Raw genomic sequence first — 22,374 nt, forward strand, 5'->3', positions numbered from 1 at the left:
ACTTTCAGAATAATACTTAGAGAAAACTTAAACCTTTCCTGCCTGAAAAGGACTTCAAACTGGCACTATGAGCTCTAGTTATCCTGAGAGTGGAATATGGGAGTGTCTCTCTCTGCTGCCCTCCCAGCTCCTCAACAGCCCCTCTTTGAACTTTATTCAATGCAGCAGCGAGACTTATTACTGGCTCCAAAAGAAACTCCCACATATCCCCGGACCTAAGATCCCTTAACTGGTTACCTTTCAAAGCCAGAATTCAACTAAAAATAGCATGCATGACGCATAAAGCCATTCATCACAACACTCCCAGCTATCTGGCACAGAAACGGGTGCCTTCATGTGGCAACAGAGCCTCCAGAAGTGCCAGAAACCTTTTACTGAAAACGCAAAGATTCAACAGGAAGAAAACATACAACCGAGCCTTCTCGGGGATGGCGCCAGGATCTGGAATGCTTTGCCCCCAGAAACCAGACTAAATCCCTCTACAGCATCCTTCAAAAAAGAGGTGAAATCCCTTCTTATGGCTAAATTCACTTGAGCATGGGTTACTGTGATTATAGGACTCTATACTTGATCTATATGGAACTATATGTTATTTACTACTTCTCCATGTATCTTCGATATTGTGATTATACTATGCTTGAAATGTATGGTACTATGTCTTTTACCATAGGCCTATGTATCTTCGATATGTTGATTCTACTATGCGTGATTTCTATGAAACTATATGTTATTTTCCATATGCCTATGTATCTGCAATATTTACCTGGTAAAGCTCTTTGATACCTGCAAGGGTATTATTTGCGTTATATTAAACCGTCAAATAAATAAATAAATAAGGAGCAGTGTTACCTCACCGGAGGTACAAGGAGCAGTGTTACCTCACTGGAGGTACAAGGAGCAGTGTTACCTCACCAGAGGTACAAGCAGCAGTGTTACCTCACCAGAGGTACAAGGAGCAGTGTTACCTCACCAGAGGTACAAGGAGCAGTGTTACCTCACCAGAGGTACAAGGAGCAGTGTTACCTCACTGGAGGTAGAAGGAGCAGTGCTACGATACCGAAGGTACAAGGAGCAGTGTTACCTCACCAGAGGTACAAGGAGCAGTGTTACCTCACCAGAGGTACAAGGAGCAGTGTTACCTCACTGGAGGTACAAGGTGCAGTGTTACGATACCGGAGGTACAAGGAGCAGTGTTACGTCACCAGAGGTACAAGGAGCAGCGTTACGATACCGGAGGTACAAGAATCAGTGTTACCTCACTGGAGGTACAAGGAGCAGTGTTACCTCACCAGAGGTACAAGGAGCAGAGTTACGATACCGGAGGTACAAGGAGCAGTGTTACCTCACTGGAGGTACAAGGAGCAGTGTTACCTCACCAGAGGTACAAGGAGCAGTATTACCTCACCAGAGGTACAAAGAGCACTGCTAAGTCACCCGAGGTACAAAGAGCACCGCTAAGTCACCAGAGGTACAAAGAGCAGTGTTACGTCACCAGAGGTACAAGGAGCAGCGTTACGTCACCAGAGGTACAAAGAAAAGTGTTACGTCACCAGAGGTACAAGGAGCAGCGTTACGTCACCAGAGGTACAAGGAGCAGGGTTACCTCACCAGAGGTATAAGTAGCCATGTTACCTCACCGGAGGTACAAAATGCAGTCTCACCTCACCAGATGTATAAAGAACAGTGTTACCTCACAGGAGGAACAAGGAGCAGTGTTACCTCACTGGAGGTACACGGAGCAGTGTTACCTCACCAGAGGTACAAGGAGCAGTATTACCTCACCAAAGGTACAAAGAGCAGAGTTACCTCACCAAAGGTACAAGGAGCAGTGTTACCTCACAGGAGGAACAAGGGGCAGTCTCACCTCAGCAGAGGTACTAGGAGCAGTGTTACCTCACCAGAGGTACAAGGAGCAGGGTTACCTCACCAGAGGTATAAGTAGCAGTGTTACCTCACCAGAGGTATAAGTAGCCATGTTACCTCACCGGAGGAACAAGGAGCAGTGTTACCTCACAGGAGGAACAAGGAGCAGTGTTACCTCACAGGAGGAACAAGAAGCAGTGTTACCTCACTGGAGGTACAAGGAGCAGTATTACCTCACCAAAGGTACAAAGAGCAGAGTTACCTCACCAAAGGTACAAGGAGCAGTGTTACCTCACAGGAGGAACAAGGGGCAGTCTCACCTCAACAGAGGTAAAAAGAGCAGCGTTACGATACCGGAGATACAAGGAGCAGCGTTACCTCACAGGAGAAACAAGGAGCAGTGTTAACTCACCAGAGGTACAAGGAGCAGTGTTTCCTCAGCAGAGGTACAAGGAGCAGCGTTATCTCACCAGAGGTACAAGGAGCAGTGTTACCTCACCAGAGGTACAAAGAGCAGTGTTTCCTCAGCAGAGGTACAAGGAGCAGCGTTACGATACCGGAGATACAAGGAGCAGCGTTACCTCACAGGAGAAACAAGGAGCAGTGTTAACTCACCAGAGGTACAAGGAGCAGTGTTTCCTCAGCAGAGGTACAAGGAGCAGCGTTATCTCACCAGAGGTACAAGGAGCAGTGTTACCTCACCAGAGGTACAAAGAGCAGTGTTTCCTCAGCAGAGGTAAAAAGAGCAGCGTTACGATACCGGAGATACAAGGAGCAGCGTTACCTCACAGGAGAAACAAGGAGCAGTGTTAACTCACCAGAGGTACAAGGAGCAGTGTTTCCTCAGCAGAGGTACAAGGAGCAGCGTTATCTCACCAGAGGTACAAGGAGCAGTGTTACCTCACCAGAGGTACAAAGAGCAGTGTTTCCTCACCAGAGGTACAAGGAGCAGTGTGTGGGGAACGGGGTCGGGAGAATGAGAGTCGCCACGAGTTGGAGTCTATCTTTAACCGTTTTTATTCGGTTTGAAAATACCGAGTTAGGTTCAAAAGGGTTCAATAACACAATATCCAGTAGGGTATAAATCACAAGCTTGGAGTCTCTCCTTTGGGGTACTTCCGGAATCTTCGGTTCCACTCTTGAGTCAACCGGAGGTGGCCACAGGTCCGGAGATACACTCGAGAAAAGGAAAAGAAAAGCAGCCACGTTAGGGGCTGGGGTCGATATGTACAACAGGTGAGAGGAGGGTAGGGTAGTGAGGGATCACCAGGGTGCTACCACCAACTTATATCAGTCTTTTGAGAGTAGGCGGACGGCAAGGTACGGCGATAGTGACCACCCTCAGGCTACCCCGTCCCACCCCGTGATTTAAACAACCCTTGAAAACGCCCTCGTACCTTGTGGAGCCACACTTCTCCCCTGGAAGTGTGGCGGGGCGGCTCGTGGTAACGTTGGCCTCCTGGCTTGTCGAGTCTCTGATCTAGGAGTCCCAGCAGCGGTTCCACGATAGTTCCTCCGTCTTCCTCCGTGGCGTCCTCCTCGTGCTTCGACTGGCGTTCCGAAGGTTCCGCGCCGACAATCCAAGACGGGGCTTCCTTAAACGCCCCCAGCTCCTCTGATTGGGTAGCGTCAGATGACGTCCGGTCACCTGATTGGTCAACCGCTGGAGATGCCGGAGAACACGCCCCCAGCGTCACAGAAGCTGGATACAGAGATGAATGTACTGGAGGCAGAGCCGGGGAAACCCAGGAAACGTCCAAAGGATCCTGCGGACGGGGTGGAAAGGAAGAAACGTTAGCAGGTACACCCCGTCCGTCCGAGTCAGGGAGCTCATCTAGGTCAGGGAGCTCGGCTTCGTGACACATCCCACCCCCAGGATTGACCCGATCGGGGGGAATCGGATAGCAGGACAGAAAGTCAACATTCCCCTGCAAGGAACCCTTTCGGTGACGGACCTCGATCTGGAAAGGCTGCAGGGCCAAGAACCAACACAGGATGCAATCGTTGTTCCCTCTGTTACGCTGGAGCCAAGTCAAGGGAGCATGGTCCGTATACAACACAAACGGCCTCCCTTCGAGATAGTATCTCAGTTTTTCCACTCCCCAACGGACAGCTAGGCATTCTTTCTCAATCGTAGAATACGCCTGCTCCCTAGGAAACAACTTGCGACTGATAAAGAGTACAGGTCTTTCAGCCCCATTCTCATCCTCCTGGGAAAGAACCGCTCCAATACCAACCCCAGAAGCCTCCGCCTGGAGAATGACCGGCTTGAGGAAATCAGGAGAAATGAGAACAGAGGAAGAAGTTAAAGCGTCCTTTAAAGCTCGGAAGGCCGAAGTCTGCACAACAGAAGGAGTGGGGAGTGCAGCAGACTTGATGTTCTTCCCGAGGAGGTCAGTGAGAGGAGCTGCCAAACTAGCAAACTGAGCAATGAATCGGCGGTAGTAACCCACCAACCCCAAGAAGGCCCTGAGTTCTTTTTTTTGTAGAGGGGTAGGGTAATGCTTTGATCGCTTCCAGTTTCTCAGTCTGGGGCTTAATCTGCCCATCCCCCAAAAGGTACCCAAGATACTTGACCTGCTGGAAAGCAAATCGGGACTTCTTCGCATTAATGTGGAGATTGGCATCCCTTAGACTGGTCAGTATATTCCCAAGGTGTTTCAAATGGTCATCCCATGTTTTGCTAAACACTACAATGTCGTCCAGGTAGGCCGACGCATAGTGTAAGTGAGGTGCCAGTAGTGTATCCATGACCCTCTGAAACGTTGCTGGTGCCCCATGCAAACCAAAGGGAAGTACCGTGAAGTGGTAATGACCAGAAGGGGTTGAGAATGCCGTCTTTTCCATGTCTTTAGGAGCAAGGGGTATCTGCCAATATCCCTTGGTGAGATCTATGGTGGTGATGTACCGAGCCTCTCCAAGGCGTTCCAGTAGTTCATCGACCCTAGGCAAGGGGTATGCGTCTTGTTTAGACACCCGGTTAACGGCCCTGAAGTCGATACAAAAGCGGATACTACCGTCAGGCTTCGGTACCAAGACCACCGGAGAGCACCAGTTGCTGTGGGAAGGAACTATGATCCCGGATTTCAGCATACTGTCTACCTCGGCCTGGAATGCTGAGCGTCTTGCCTCTGGGATTCGGTAGGGCTTCTGTTTTACCACTGTATTGGGGAGGGTAGGTATACTGTGTTCCGCCAAGTGGGTACGGCCCGGTTGATCCGAGAAGACTTCTGTATGAGACAAGAGCAGGTTTTTAACTTCTTGTTGCTGGGTAACAGACAGATCAGGATTGATAGGAGCAGCACTGACTGTATGGTTTGTATCTAGTACAGGAGACACCACATTGACTGCCTGAGGGGGTTGTTCCTAACCATTTTTTAAGTATTTTGATATGATACATTTGGGTTTTGCCTCTTCCTAACTGTACCAAGTAGGTAGTGCGTCCTATTTTCTTCAAAATTTTGAAGGGTCCCTGCCACTCCTTCCTCATTTTATGTGTAGAGGAGGGTAATAGAATCAAAACCCAATCACCTACATCCAACACCCTCCACTTCGTACCACGATCATATAGGGTTTTCTGTTTGGTTTGAGCTACCGCTAAATGCTCGTGAGCAAGTGTCCTAAGTTTGTGTAGCCTGCTCTGTAGTTGCCTGGTGTAATCCAACAGGGCCTCAGCTTCCTGCGCTCCCTCAGTCTCCCAACTGTCTTTAGTGATCTCAAGAAGTGTTCTAGGGGGTCTCCCAAACAACAATTCAAATGGAGAGGTCCCTAGACTGGACTGTTTCTGGCTACGGAGCACAAAGAGGGCCAGGGGCAATAACTGGTCCCAGTTCTTCCCATCACCCGACAACAATTTTTTCAAGGTTAGCTTAAGGGAGCCGTTGTATCGCTCAACCAAACCGTCTGTTTGCGGGTGATACACAGATGTCTTAATGTGTTTGATGTTTAATTGTTTGCATACCTGTTGCATCAAACGGGAAACAAAAGGGGTGCCCTGATCGGTAACGATCTCTTTTGGAAAACCCATGCGAGAGAACACTTCAACTAACCTCTGGGCTATCAAACAAAATTTTGAGAAACTATTGACAGCACTCCTGTAAACAAATAATGCTAACAGTTAGGGCAGAAGTTGTAAGCCCTCAATATATCAAGCTCTACTAGTTATAGAGTATTCAAGAAAGAAGCAGATGACAGAGTTGTGTTCAATAGAAATTGTCAACACAAGGGGTTTCAAAATATAGTCCACTGATTTCGTTTTCTTCAATCTTTATTCTTTCAATTTCCATAAAAACAGATATTCCCAGCAAACAATAGAGATCACCAACACGTGTTTCATCCTACACAAGGACTTTTTCAAGGCTGGAAAAAATGTACAAACAATATACAATGTGATAACAAGTTAAAAAGATTTATATATATACACAGTGTGAAAACAGGTTAAAAAGACATATAGACATTGATGCATTAAAACATGCTAACATTGCCTAAAATGTACATGACACAAAACCACCTAAGATGTTTTATCCTATGATAAATTATCTCACATAGTAACATGTAACAAGGTATAGGCAGAATATAGCAATATAAAGCATAGGTATCCCGAATGGCAAGGGGATATCTTCACACAGCGAAATAATCCTTAAGGGGTTTAAGTACATTACGTGTAACAAATAACGTCCATATCTGCAGTTTGTGAACCATATATGTATATATAAGCACACCCACCATAAGTAAGGCGACCTGAAATTTGTGCGCGGCATCAGGTTATAGCAGAGCCAACCGTAGTTTAGAACTGTAGCTTAATATCTGAAGAAATGAAAAACACAAGGAAGAGGGATCCAGATTGAGAATCTCAATCTGGATCCCTCTTCCTTGTGTTTTTCTGGGCTATCGCTGCTGAAGTGGCTGCTTTAAGAGGAAAAGCCTCGGGATATCGCGTGGCGTAATCAACCAAGACCAGGGCGTACTGATGTCCTTAGGAGGATTTCGGCAAAGGGCCGATTAAGTCCATTCCTATACGATCAAATGGGACCCCTATAATAGGCATGGGTACCAAAGGGACAGGAGGAGGGGTGTAGGGGTTCCGTTTCTGGCATATTCTACATTCCTGACAATATTTTTGTACTTGGGTGTAAATACCTGGCCAGAAAAAGTGTCGCAATATGGACTGACTCGTTTTTTCTACCCCAGAGTGGCCAGCTAACAGATGAGCATGACCAAAAAACAATATCTGATCACGAAAATCATTCGGGACCAGCAGTTGAGGTTCAGCATCAGCCTTGGCGAGTCTATAAAGCAGGCCATTCTTTTCAACAAACGTGGTTTAACTTCTAGTGGTCGGATCTTGTCCGTTTCGTGCAACCTGCCATGCATTGGTGAGACTTGCATCGTTCAATTGGGCAGTCCTAAAATGGGTGTCCCTGGCCCAGGGTTCTGCAGCTAACAAGGTATCACGGGGAAGGGACAAGTGGTGAAGGGTATCTAACAACAAAGAGCTGAATGAAGGGTTATCTGTCCCTATGATTATGGGTTCAGGTAAACCAGCCATAACTCCTACAACAACTTCCATGTTTTTCCCTGAAGGCGTGTACAGCGTGACTTTGGCTACAGGATACTCCTTAACGTCCCCATGGACACAACGGATACTGACCCGTCTCCCCAAAATGAGAGAGTTGCGGTCTACCAGCTCTTCTCTTATGACTGAATGTTTGCAGCCGGAATCTAACAATGCTCTTATACTAGTACCGTTCAAAGAGGCCCGTGCATAGAAAGTGGTTCCGGTTTCTTGAGCATACAGGATGGACCTTGGGGCATAGCTCACGTCCATAGGTTCGTCTTCTCTTTCTTTTTTTTTTCGACAAAACCGAGCAATATGACCCCATTCTCCACAGTCATAACATTGAGGTCCTGAATTGGGAAGTTCAGGTCGTTGGAACCGTACCTTTGGTGGTTCTGGGATAGGTTTTTGGAATTTTTTATCAGTTTTAACAGGTGGTAAGACTTTAGCGGTTTTTTCTGGTTCCCTCATATAAGGCTTACCCTGAGCCCGGGCGTAACAAGTTGCCATTTCTATAGCATGCTCCAACGTTAAACCTGCATGTTGCTTAAGCCACCTCTGAGTGCTATAGGGAAGGGCCTCGATGAACTGTTCTAGATATACTTTGTTCATAATGGCGTCGATGTTTCCTTCATGGGGCTTTAGCCATAAGTCCGCAGATTCCTTTAATTTGAAAAACAAGGTTTTGGGTAAATCCCCGGGTGACCCTTTCTCTTGATGAAACCGCAGTCGATGGGTTTCCTCGTCTACCCCCAACCTATCGAGGATATACTGTTTCACGACCGCATAAGCAGTTGTTCCATCCCGGTTCACTGTCTGATAAGCTGCCTGGGCCTCACCAACTAACAAAGGCGCCAAATAGAAGGGCCACCTATCCCCAGGCCAGGAACTGGCTCTTGCAGCTCTTTCAAAGTTCAAAAAGAAAGCAAGGGGGTCCTCGCCTGGACTAAACTTCTGTAGCGGTACAACAGTGACCGGAGGTGGAGCTGTAGCCCTTCCCTGTCCTAATACAGTCATTAGTTGTGTTTGTCCCTCCGCCAATTTTAGAATGTTATCGGACTGGGTTTGAATGGCTTGGGAAAACGCAGTCCGGTCTGCTTCCATTTGGGTCAAAAGATTCTCCATTCTGTATCGGATGGCGTGGTTCACTGGTTGATCCGAGTCACGGCACCACTTGTGGGGAACGGGGTCGGGAGAATGAGAGTCGCCACGAGTTGGAGTCTATCTTTAACCGTTTTTATTCGGTTTGAAAATACCGAGTTAGGTTCAAAAGGGTTCAATAACACAATATCCAGTAGGGTATAAATCACAAGCTTGGAGTCTCTCCTTTGGGGTACTTCCGGAATCTTCGGTTCCACTCTTGAGTCAACCGGAGGTGGCCACAGGTCCGGAGATACACTCGAGAAAAGGAAAAGAAAAGCAGCCACGTTAGGGGCTGGGGTCGGTATATACAACAAGTGAGAGGAGGGTAGGGTAGTGAGGGATCACCAGGGTGCTACCACCAACTTATATCAGTCTTTTGAGTGTAGGCGGACGGCAAGGTACGGCGATAGTGACCACCCTCAGGCTACCCCGTCCCACCCCGTGATTTAAACAACCCTTGAAAACACCCTCGTACCTTGTGGAGCCACACTTCTCCCCTGGAAGTGTGGCGGGACGGCTCGTGGTAACGTTGGCCTCCTGGCTTGTCGAGTCTCTGCTCCAGGGGTCCCAGCAGCGGTTCCACGATAGTTCCTCCGTCTTCCTCCGTGGCGTCCTCCTCGTGCTTCGACTGGCGTTCCGAAGGTTCCGCGCCGACAATCCAAGACGGGGCTTCCTTAAACGCCCCCAGCTCCTCTGATTTGGTAGCGTCAGATGACCTCCGGTCACCTGATTGGTCAACCGCTGGAGATGCCGGAGAACACGCCCCCAGCGTCACAGAAGCTGGATACAGAGATGAATGTACTGGAGGCAGAGCCGGGGAAACCCAGGAAACGTCCAAAGGATCCTGCGGACGGGGTGGAAAGGAAGAAACGTTAGCAGGTACACCCCGTTCGTCCGAGTCAGGGAGCTCATCTAGGTCAGGGAGCTCGGCTTCGTGACACAGTGTTACCTCACCAGAGGTACAAGTAGCAGTGTTACCTCACCAGAGGTATAAGTAGCCATGTTACCTCACCAGAGGTACAAGGAGCAGTGTTTCCTCAGCAGAGGTACAAGGAGCAGCGTTACCTCACTAGAGGTACAAGGAGCAGTGTTACCTCACCAGAGGTACAAGGAGCAGGGTTACCTCACCAGAGGTATAAGTAGCAGTGTTACCTCACCAGAGGTATAAGTAGCCATGTTACCTCACCGGAGGAACAAGGAGCAGTGTTACCTCACAGGAGGAACAAGGAGCAGTGTTACCTCACTGCTGGTACAAGGAGCAGTATTACCTCACCAAAGGTACAAAGAGCAGAGTTACCTCACCAAAGGTACAAGGAGCAGTGTTACCTCACAGGAGGAACAAGGGGCAGTCTCACCTCAACAGAGGTAAAAAGAGCAGCGTTACGATACCGGAGATACAAGGAGCAGCGTTACCTCACAGGAGAAACAAGGAGCAGTGTTACCTCATCAGAGGTACAGGGAGCAGTGTTTCCTCAGCAGAGGTACAAGGAGCAGCGTTATCTCACCAGAGGTACAAGGAGCAGTGTGTGGGGAACGGGGTCGGGAGAATGAGAGTCGCCACGAGTTGGAGTCTATCTTTAACCGTTTTTATTCGGTTTGAAAATACCGAGTTAGGTTCAAAAGGGTTCAATAACACAATATCCAGTAGGGTATAAATCACAAGCTTGGAGTCTCTCCTTTGGGGTACTTCCGGAATCTTCGGTTCCACTCTTGAGTCTACCGGAGGTGGCCACAGGTCCGGAGATACACTCGAGAAAAGGAAAAGAAAAGCAGCCACGTTAGGGGCTGGGGTCGGTATATACAACAGGTGAGAGGAGGATAGGGTAGTGAGGGATCACCAGGGTGCTACCACCAACTTATATCAGTCTTTTGAGTGTAGGCGGACGGCAAGGTACGGCGATAGTGACCACCCTCAGGCTACCCCGTCCCACCCCGTGATTTAAACAACCCTTGAAAACGCCCTCGTACCTTGTGGAGCCACACTTCTCCCCTGGAAGTGTGGCGGGACGGCTCGTGGTAACGTTGGCCTCCTGGCTTGTCGAGTCTCTGCTCCAGGGGTCCCAGCAGCGGTTCCACGATAGTTCCTCCGTCTTCCTCCGTGGCGCCCTCCTCGTGCTTCGACTGGCGTTCCGAAGGTTCCGCGCCGACAATCCAAGACGGGGCTTCCTTAAACGCCCCCAGCTCCTCTGATTGGGTAGCGTCAGATGACCTCCGGTCACCTGATTGGTCAACCGCTGGAGATGCCGGAGAACACGCCCCCAGCGTCACAGAAGCTGGATACAGAGATGAATGTACTGGAGGCAGAGCCGGGGAAACCCAGGAAACGTCCAAAGGATCCTGCGGACGGGGTGGAAAGGAAGAAATGTTAGCAGGTACACCCCGTTCGTCCGAGTCAGGGAGCTCATCTAGGTCAGGGAGCTCGGCTTCGTGACACAGTGTTACCTCACCAGAGGTACAAGTAGCAGTGTTACCTCACCAGAGGTATAAGTAGCCATGTTACCTCACCAGAGGTACAAGGAGCAGTGTTTCCTCAGCAGAGGTACAAGGAGCAGCGTTACCTCACTAGAGGTACAAGGAGCAGTGTTACCTCACCAGAGGTACAAGGAGCAGGGTTACCTCAGCAGAGGTATAAGTAGCAGTGTTACCTCACCAGAGGTATAAGTAGCCATGTTACCTCACCGGAGGAACAAGGAGCAGTGTTACCTCACAGGAGGAACAAGGAGCAGTGTTACCTCACTGCTGGTACAAGGAGCAGTATTACCTCACCAAAGGTACAAAGAGCAGAGTTACCTCACCAAAGGTACAAGGAGCAGTGTTACCTCACAGGAGGAACAAGGGGCAGTCTCACCTCAACAGAGGTAAAAAGAGCAGCGTTACGATACCGGAGATACAAGGAGCAGCGTTACCTCACAGGAGAAACAAGGAGCAGTGTTACCTCATCAGAGGTACAGGGAGCAGTGTTTCCTCAGCAGAGGTACAAGGAGCAGCGTTACCTCACCAGAGGTACAAGGAGCAGTGTTACCTCACCAGAGGTGCAAATATCAGTGTTACGTCACCAGAGGTACAAGGAGCAGGGTTACCTCACAGGAGGTACAAGGAGCAGGGTTACCTCACCGGATACACTAAAAAGTCAAAGGGCTATCCCTGGAAAGGTGTGTAGATAAGATTACTAACACCCAACTTACAGTATTCCTATCTCATTCACTCACAGCATGCACTAAATGTGTTTCTCAAATCACTGGTCACAAACTAGATTATAACGTTTACAGTCTTTTTATTAAAAGTGATATTTGTTAAAATTTCAGTAAAGAATCGATTGGATTCTACTGAAAACATTTAGCATAGAGACAGCTCATAACATAAAAGGATTATTTAAAAAAACATAGTAAAATTACACTTGTACAGCATGTTAGAAAAAGAAGAAAAATACATTTTTCAAATCGTAAAAAATAATCATACAGTAGATTGAAAGTCAATTGAAAAAAACATAAACCTATTTTCAATAGAGCAATTGATGTTGCTACAGATTATCTGATTCAATAGCCTTTGAATAGATTCATTGAGACTTCCAGTATTACAAGATACGATACATCTAGAGTCCCCTAGGCTTTGTTTGAATTCTATTTTGGTGAAGTGCGTCGACGCGTTTCGGTCTTTGAGCCCGCAGATATGGTCACACCTTCATCAGGACAATATGTATTCACTTGGGGTCATCAAGTTCAAAAGACCGGTATCCTTTCTGTATGTTAGAAAAGCATCAGTCAGTACTTGTTTGTGTTTGTACATTAACACAGTAGTATAACATCCCCGTCAACAATCCAACAGGTAACTATACCTCTTTACAACATTAATATGTGCATTGGGTCATGTATCTTTCTGCAAGGTCTAATGCATGTCTTCACTGTAGCTCTGGTTCCTTCCTATATATATCTTATGTTTCAGATTACATCTTATTTATTCATAATCTTACATTCTCTATTATCCCAGGTGACTGATCCCTCCGTTATACTGTAGTAAGTGACCAGCTCCACTACATCACTCATGCCATTTAGACTTATATATACTGACCTCTCAGTTGTGTGTTCGAATTGTTCCAGTCTTTATATGCATTGATTTTCACATTCAACCATACACTATGGCCAACAGGTCAGATTATTCTGGAGACTCGATATTCAATCTCATAGTGGGATAGATAAATGTATGGGTAGCATTTGTTTTCAATCTATGGAGCCCTATTGCTCATTTTTTATATTTAAAAAGGGGTCACACATTACCGTTTTTCTTTAAGAAAGACTGTGTAGACAGATCCTTTTCTTTTCTTTTGCTTCTGCAGGCAACTGGTTCAAATGCTCCGGTAGGTTTCAATCACTCATTTCTGTTGAGGGCTCCTAATATATATAGAAAATGACTCGTTTTTATTTCTTGTCTCTTGCCCTTATTATGCCTAACAGGTCCCTCTCACTTGTTCCTTACTGTTAGACCTGTCTGACCTTTTGCGTAGTCCCTTTAATTTATTATTTATTTTGTCCCCTTTTTGACCCTCATGCCTTTATTTATTTTTGTGTCCACTAGATTTTTCAAGGTGTTGGTCTAGGGGATAGGTGCTCTTTCACCCTCATAGTTTTTCACCTCAGGCCTAGAGGCCTTTCCTGACAGGAATTTCTTTGGAGTCACAAAATGGTGGCTACCAACTGTCACAACCGACAAACCTAGAACCTGTCCCATAGGATAGAGTAGGGCATTCCAGAACCTTCTGGTCCCTTCTGGACCCCTGAGGGTCAGCCTATAAAAGGCGGAATGCTGGTCAGCCATTTTGTCTTGCCAGTGAGGAACAGCTAGAGTGAAGGCTGAGGTCTGGTAGGGGTAGGGTCCTGAAGGGTGGATTGCTCTTTAAGGGTTTCCCTCTGTCTGGGTTCTCCACCCCCCATTCCTGTTGACCTAGCCGAGTTAGTTTCGTCCTGCTGACCCTGGACAGTTAGGTGAAGGGGTTAATCCCAGTGGACTGTGGAACTGTAAAGATCCCTGCTGTGAGAACGGAACTGAGTGCCCCCCCCCCCTTTCACCAGCCCCTGTCCAGTAAGGAGGATTAGTGGGTCCCTGTTAAGGATAAAGAACTGGGAACTTATACGTGTGAGGGTCAATCCCTACCTCCTGTTGCCTTGGGTGTTGAAACCGGCTACTGCCCTTGTGACCCTGAGATCACTTACTGGTGACCGGTCGTGCAGCTGGTGAAGCACCTGTCCCACTCGTGAGACAGTGGAAGAAGAGGGGTGCCGGATTTATTGGGGCAGCGCCGATTCTGCCGTGAGCAGGACCCCAGGGGCATCAACCGCGTTGTTGTGGCGGCGCCACTGATCTGAGGAGAGGTGGGGGCTGATTGCGGAAGTCGGGCGCCATTGCGCATGCCCCAGACAGTTTCAGTTCTCCCTAACAGGAGGGGCCTAGGAGCGAGCAGGCCCGTAGGAGAGCCACTACCAGCGGCAGGCGGCCGGGGCAGACTCCGGACTTGGTCCGCTAGTCTCCCGCACATGCGCGGTCGTACCGCTGCGGGGGAGACGTCGCAGACCGGCTGACAGGAGATCCTCGAGGAAGCGGCGGGAAGCGCGCATCGGCGCTTCTCCGTTTGTGGGTCCCTTTTCCCTACTCAAGCCTCAACGAGGAGCAGACTTGAGCAGGGGAGGAGGAGCGCCTGAGAAGATTGGTTCCTTCCCCCCCCCCCCCCCCTGTGAGACAGAAACACAGGCCCCGGGGGCCCAACACACAGAAACGTAGTAAGGAGGTTGTGAGAGGGGAAGTTGGAGGCCATTGAGTCTCCTTCAAGGGAACAAAGACTTCAGATTGGCCAAACAAGGATTATGCTGGTACTGGGGAATGCTATCAAGCTTCTTACAAGAAACTATTGAGACATAATTTTCAATACAGGATGTTCCCCCTCTGTGATTAGACTTCTTTATACCACTCCCTCCCCCTTACTTTTGTCAGATCTGGTGAGGAGCCTATCTAGGGCCACTAAAGTGAGTAAGGCTCACCAATTCTTCTGGATTAGTGGTGGAAAGGGAGTAAATGAGTAAATCTTTTCTAGAGAAGCGCAAACACTGTTTCTTTTGAACTACTGTAATGTGATGCAACGTTAGAAAGCCAAGTAGTGTGATTGTTCTGATGATTTTGAGGAAGTTACTAAACCTGTGACTAAATGTAATGTGCTGTTAAGTTGAAAAACTATTTAATGACATGATTTGGCAACTTTAAAAGTATTATTATTCTCATGATAAAATGTAATATACTAAGCTGTGATTTCTAAAGACAAGAGAGCAAAGATTATTTTTATAAACAAGCTCGTATTTTTCCAAACATTGGTGTAGTGTCATTTTTGAGTGAAATTGCGTTGGTTTACTGCTGGGTGGTTTGCAACCTTTTCACATGTGCCTCTATTGATATTGTCTTACCCTAGGCCAGGCTACCCTAGGTGACCTGACATCTTTAGGTTCCAACACTTAACTTGTATTGTTCGAGGCACCTCCTTCCCCGTGGTTTCACTGTACGTTCGGACTGCCAATCGCGTCCTGGTACCGGCTAGTAGAACTCGATATGTTCTGCAGGAGAAGCGATACATGCCATTTACGACAACCACCTCTCACATTGGCCTATTTTCGAGTGGTATACCTCAAACATCTATGTTCTATAGACCTCAGATTCTCTACCCAGCAAAACAGGAGAAACCCTGTACTGGGAACGGCCTCCTAATAGAGAAAACACGGTGCACTACGATGTATACAAATATAGAGGGAGGTGAGGCACTCTAGGCAAAATACTTAAAAGCTAATGAAAACATCGAGAGACATATTTTATCCATTGATGTGGGGTAGGATGTAATGAAAATATATGACTCCACAAGTAACCGTAGCCGGATCTCCCAGTGACCGGAGTTGGGCTCAGAGAATAGGTAGAGAATCTGAGGTCTATAGAACATAGATGTTTGAGGTAGGTTGGAAAGAATAAGATACAACATTAATTCATACATATATACATAATAAAAAAAGAGTGGTGGCTATAAGATGGATCTTCTCAACGCGCGTTTCGGCACTAAAGGTGCCTTCATCAGGAGGGCCACGACTTTATCTTTATATATATGAAGCAACTGGTTTGAATCGCAAAGTTGTTGCATGGTTAATAATGTGGGACTTTATGCGTTTGTATCTGAATTTGATTGTGGCCAATATTGAATATATATCCTTAGTGTCCATTCTTTGTATGGCTCTGTGAGACAATTCCTGTGCGGCTCAATGTGAAATCGCGACCAGACCTGCATATCCTCGCGGTGGTATGGGAGAAAGAGTCCCAAACCTCTCCATCTAGCATCTCCTTGTGGTATTTAGTTTTTACCTCTAGTAGATTACTATGTGGGACTCGCTGGTAGCATTTCGTGTCTCCTTGTTGAAGCCTCGTTTCCTCATTGTATTTACTCAGCAGCCTTAAGACCACATTGTCCCCTTTGTCGGATTGTCCTTTTATGATGCCCGTACATGATTTGATTTTTGCCATGATCTTGGCAGAGTTTATTTCTTCCTCTTTAGTGTTTCTATTGTGATTCTTACTTGACTCTTTGGCTAATTCTTTTAAATCCTTGATCACCCGATCAGAAAATAGAGCGACAGAGTCTTTGGGAAGGATTGGTGTAAAAGTTGATTTCTTTTTGAAGTCAGTGATGCTTGTTCCATAAATGTCCAAGTCAAATCTATCAGCGGATTCTTTAGAAGATCATTCCAAGCCTGGAATCTCATTACTTCTTTCCAACTCATCCAGGTCCCTGAGGAGATTTAGATAATTCACCGCTAGGTTATCTGGTGTCCTGTGCTCTAAACATTACAATCCACGTTTTTTTCTGATTGGTTGATTTCTAAAATGCTTCCTTAGTTTTCGTTTTCTAACAAATTTGAAGAAATCTATGTGGGTCTGCGCATAATTAAAGTTGGTGCGTCTGCAAAATGATGAATCCAGTGACAAAGTATTCATCTCGGTTTCGGATAGGGTTAAGTTGGATAGATTGATCACATATATACATATATCATCAAGGTACGTAGATGTGGAGTTAAGAATAGCACATCTATACTTACTTATTTGTACTTACCTTCTATTTATGTTGTTCCTCAATATTTTTGACATTATATTCTGTCCACATGAAGTTTGTTTTTGATATTCTGTCAGCAATCTGTTAAAACTTTCACAAGATATTTAGAATTGTTTGTGGTTGGAGCGAGGTATCGCTTGTTGCTAACTTACTTACTTACTTATATTTTGGTAGTAGGATATACCTGCTGAGATTGCACATGTGTTGGCACCATTTGCAAAGAGCATGACGCATGCGTGAGTTACAGCATGAATATAAAAGGAAAGAGGTTGCACCTTCTGAATATTCAAGATGTGAGAAGGGAGCGGTGCACTCCAGTGAGTTATTTGGAAATGTTGGTGCCATGAGTCACGAGATAGGTGTAATTTGTGTGAAGTGGTTTGCATTTTCGTAGAGGTGTGGGTAAGGGTACTGCTGTAGCTCGTACCCTTGTGAATAGTATATGCGTGCATAATTTTGTCATCCACACACGCAGAAATAATGTGGAAGGCAGTAATTCTATAAAATAGTGCTACTAGAGAATCATGTTTTGCAGGACTTGGTAAAAGAGTAAGATATGAGGGGCATATGTGGTTTAAGTAGTTTGTTTGAACTGGCCTATATTTTTGTAGAGTGTGTTGCTCGAACATGAAATACCTTTGAAAAACAAGAGATAAGGGGCGTTTTGCAAAGGAGACGTAACATGACCTGGTTGATGTCTGGGAGCCCACGGTGGTCTTTTGCTGATACCATGTATGGTGCAAGAGGGCGCTGTGTAGTGCAAGTGGGAGGCTAGTGTTTGGATTCGTGTAATTGTAGGTGACATGGGAGTGATCCCTACGCAAGCACTGCAACAATTCTGGAACAGATTCTGTCAGTGGCATCGCGCTCAGGTTATCTTTTTATGCTTCTCCCTAGTTTGCCAGATGCCAGATGCTATCAAACTAGGTTCTGAGGTAGTCTATTACCCTCGGTGACGACTGCTTCAGGACAGACCTCTGCCCCGGGGATCATCAGAACTTCCAATCAATCGCGGTATCTGCTCCCCTTGCTTGCTGTGCAAATGTGAATCCGTTTGGGCGAGATCAATCAATCAATCAATCATCATATTTATATAGCGCACTACACACCCAGAGGGTCTGAAGGCGCTGGGGGGGGGGGGGGGTGGGGGGAACTGCTACTGCTCGAACAACCAGGTCTTGGGTTGCTTCCTGAAGGCGAGGTGGTCCTGGGTCAGGCGGAGGTGGGTGGGGGGAGGGAGTTCCATGTCTTAGCGGTGAGGTAGGAGAAGGACCGCCCTTCTGTGGTGGCTCTACGGATGCGGGGGACGGCGGCGAGGGCGTGGCTGGTCGACCGAAGCTGGCGTTTGGGAGCGTAGAAGTTGAGGCGGCTGTTGAGGTATCCTGGCCCTTGGCTGTGTAGGGCTTTGTGTGCGTGGGTGAGGAGACGGAAGGTTATTCTCTTGTTGACCGGGAGCCAATGCAGATCTTTCAGGTGTCCAGAGATGTGGCTGCGACGGGGGATGTCCAGGATGAGTCGTGCTGAGGCGTTCTGGATCCGCTGGAGCCTCTTCTGGAGTTTGGCGGTGGTTCCGGCGTAGAGGGTGTTGCCGTAGTCCAGACGGCTGGTGACGAGGGCCTGGGTGACCGTCTTCCTGGTCTCGGTGGGAATCCACCGGAAGATCTTACGTAGCATGCGCAGAATGTTGAAGCATGACGAGGAGACGGCGTTGACTTGTCTGGTCATGGAGAGGGAGGAGTCCAGGATGAAGCCCAGGTTGCGTGCGTGGTCTGTTGGTTTGGGTGCGCTGCCTAGGGCGGGGGGCCACCAGGAGTCGTCCCAGGCGGCGGGTGAGGATCCCAGGATGAGGACTTCCGTCTTATCTGAGTTCAGTTTCAGGCGGCTGTTCTTCATCCATTCGGCTACCTCTTTCATCCCTTCGTGAAGGTTGGCTCTGGTGGTGGCGGGGTCGTTGGTGAGGGAGAGGATCAGCTGGGTGTCATCGGCATAGGAGATGATGTTGAGGTTGTGTTGGCGTGCGATGGCTGCGAGGGGGCTCATGTAGACTTTCTTTCTTTGGCTGCGGTCGGGTACAAGGAACCAAGCAGCTTTGATGGTGGCTCGCCAAACTGTTGCTGGAACATGAAATACCTTTGAAAAACAAGAGACAGAGGCATTCGGCACAACAGATCCAGTTTCTTTAATTAAGCATTGCGGCCAGGAGATTAGGTGAGGGCATAGGGTCTGAGGAATGTCTCAATTTACAATCGATCTGAGGCTTTCTGTTATAGAGTTCATTCTGTGCCAAAAACGGTGCAGGTAATCTGTGTTTGGTTAGGAATGCAAGTTACTGCCTTTGGAGTCATAAATTCATTGTTCAATAGAGGATCCAGGTGGGTCTCGACCTAAGGTAACGCGTCCAGATGTCTGACATTGGGAGCGAGTGATCACTGAATGTGCTGTGTGTGCTGTGTCCTGATTGGCTGTATGCTCCTATCTCATGTGGCATTTGACGTTATGGTGTTTTAGGAGCATGCGTCCCCCCTCCAGCCATGTGTGCCTTTCAGGATCAGTCTCCCTTGACCATGGTATTGTCTCTGCGCCTTTCAGTGGGATTGATTTAAACAGTAAACAATTAATAATGCTGATTTGCTCTTTCTATGTGTGCTGTAGATTTCAGCACACATAGAAAGAGCAGAAAACAAGGGTATCACCATCTTAAAACCAGATATTCACTGGTATTAGTTTTTTGCGCTGCCCCAGCCTTGTGAATCTGGGGCAGAGTAAAACAGCAACGGGTGTTGCGGTGGAAGACCCACAGAAACACCCTTTGCCTGCCCCTTTGCCGCAGCGGACTTGGGCAGAGAGGTGCCTATATGCAAGATGGGGTTAAGCCATGTTAAGTGGCTTAGCGTCACCTTGTGGATATGGGACATGGCCCTATGCTACCGGAGCGTTACAAAAAGTGACACTCCCGTGGCGAATGGGGTTTGTAAATATGCTCCTACGTGTGCTGCATTGTGCAGCACACATAGAAAGAGCAAATCACCATCATTGACTGTTTGTGTGCAGGAAGGTGTCGCTTCCTGCACATCAACAATCACCATTGCACTGCAGGCACCCTTTCAACATGGCGGCAGGGGGGAAACAGCCATTACAACGCATGCATTACAACGCATGCTTTACCCCGCTGCCATTACAATTAAAATGGCTTGCTGTAGGGGGAAAAAGGTGCTGCATTTACCTCCAACACCTTCCCTACTGTGGCACCGACTGGAGTTGGAATAGTAAATTATACTCAAACTCCAGCGCACCCCGACTGCAAGTCGGGGTAACAAATTGCATTGTAACGGACGGCACGCGGGGTAAAGGCATGCATTGTAACGTCACGCGAGGTAAAGGCATGCATTGTAACGTCATACACCCGCAGTAGGGAGACTGCACTGGTGCTAGGCAGCTTTTTTTCACCAGCTCTAAGGGGCACAGAGGGGTGCGCCTTATTCTTGTGAATACGGTGCATCCCTTCGTTTTAAAAATGTCAGAGCAAACTACTGTCAAATTTGGCGTAGCACAGCGCTCTGAAATTTTATTCGTGAAAATGCCCCATTGTGTCCCTGAGACTTCAGAACAGGAGTCAAGCTCTACTTCAAGCCCTTGGAGGTCTTCTCAAGCAAGATTCACCACAAAGGTCCGTCTTTGTCCTCTTTCAGGTAGAAGCAGGTGACTGCAGGAAAACCCAGCAAAACAACACACAGCAAAGTGGCAGTACTCCTTCTCACAGCACTCCAGCCCTTCTCCTTTGCAGAGGATCCTCTAGGCTTGATCCAGAAGCAATCTAAAGTTCTGCGGTTTTAGGTCTACTACTTAAACCCCTTTTTCCATTTGAAGTCTTTGTTCAGAGAGATTAACTTGCTCAGTAAAACCTGTAAAACCAGCTTTGTTCTCGTAAATCCAGCTTCACTGCAAGAGGTGGAGCGGGCATTGTGCAGAGGAGACACAGCCTATTCAGGTGTCAGTGAATACTCCCCCACCATGCTAAATGCAGAAAGCCCAACTATGAGTCACCCAGGAAGGCAGGACACACCTCAACCCCGCGTGTGATTGTCTAAGGTGACTGCACATCCCCAGCTCCTGTACCAGATGGTGAATACTCAAGTGGGCAGAGGCACACAGGATGAGTAAACAAGAAAAGGCCCGCTTTCTAAAAGTGGAATTTTCAAACACACAATTTAAAAACCACCTTCACTGTAAAGTGTGTTTTTAAATTCTGAGTTCAGAGAGAATAAACTCCAACTCTCTACCCTTTTCCAATGGAAAGGTGCACTTGTAGAAATTGTAAAAGTTGTCCAAGGCAGCACCCATGTTAGCCTATGGGAGTATCTAGCAATAGTGAAAAATTAAATTGGCAGTATTACACTATCAGAACATGTTACACACACCAATCCATGTCCTACCTATCACATACACTGTTCTCTGACCATGGGGGTACCTTGGGTCGACTTAAGGGGTGCATGTAAGAAAAGGAAAGGTTATTGTTATGCTCCTCGTGCTCCTCAGGATCGGTGTGGTGCTATATGGGTTCCGCTTCCCGATCGTTCCAAACTCAATATGAATAACACTGAGTTCCGGTCAGATCGGACAGGGGACAAAGGTAGGGACAGGGACAGCAGGGACAAAGGATCTGTAAAACACAAGCATACCACAGTTAGTAAATTATCACTCTCCCAATATCTTAAATACTCTCATTAATTTCTCGCTAGTATCATATACCTTAACCACAGATCCTCAGCACACAATAATTCCAACAAAACAACACTCCAGGTGCAAGGAAAATAAAATCTGCTTCTTCTGATTACTTCATCAGCCCCAAAGTAGTTTATCCCTCCGTAATGTTGTTTAGCTCCAGAGATCTCAAAATAATGTGCATTCAATTTTCCCCAAGGTCTTTCTCCATATGCGTGTGCCACGAAGTTATGTTTTATCCAGGTGAACAGTTATTCAACCCTAACACGTGGGCGCTCCTCCTCACGGGGAATCAACACGCTTTCCAAGGGTGAATGCCTAATTACGAATTCCAAGCACTCCTCCTCTCCTGGGGATCAACACGCTTTTGTAAAAAGTCTTAAATAAGAAGGATGCAAATAAACGACGAAACCCTCCGTTAGTTGTCACGAAGACTTTCCCACCGATCCTTCCCCTGATCGGTTTAGATTAGTTCAAAGGTTCTGACTCCTCGTTGTCGCAAGACGCGATCAGACAGAAAACAACGAAGCAACCGGCTGAGGTCTAGTCCCAGAGAGTAAGAGCAGCCGCTCCCTCTCTTACCTTCAGCCGTCGTTTCTTCGGCGAGTTTCCACGGCCCCTGATTACTCCACCGGCCCTCCACCGATGCGAGCAGAATATCCTGAACCGCCAAGCTCAGAACTTTCTTCCTCCCGTAGAGCACACGGGTATCTCCGGTTGTCAGCGCTTCCTCGCCAACCGACGGGTGAATTCAAAATTCCAAGAATTACGCGCACTGCTTCGTGCACACGTGTCTCTGAAATAACCTCCTCCTGCCTCTAAGCATTCTGGGACCCGTAGTCCTCAGTAGATCGTTGTGTTATTTCATACTCTAGGCAGGCGCATCAGCTGGAGTCCGACAGTAGGCCCCTCTTCCCAGCGCCTTATTATATCCAGGCTTCTCCGGACACCTTTTGTAAAA

At 47.4% G+C, this 22,374-nt stretch overlaps 1 long non-coding RNA gene across 1 annotated transcript in view; it reads left to right on the top strand.

Annotated features, from left to right (window-relative positions):
- The first annotated feature begins 369 nt into the window (after nucleotides 1–369).
- Nucleotides 370–22,374, top strand: part of LOC147706649 (uncharacterized) — a 360,176-nt gene continuing 338,171 nt past the window's right edge. The window contains exon 1 of the long non-coding RNA XR_015297358.1: nucleotides 370–502. This is a non-coding gene — a long non-coding RNA (uncharacterized LOC147706649). The remainder of the gene's footprint in view (nucleotides 503–22,374) is intronic.

Source organism: Lissotriton vulgaris, chromosome 7, assembly GCF_964263255.1.
Source record: "Lissotriton vulgaris chromosome 7, aLisVul1.2, whole genome shotgun sequence".
NCBI lineage: Eukaryota > Metazoa > Chordata > Amphibia > Caudata > Salamandridae > Lissotriton > Lissotriton vulgaris.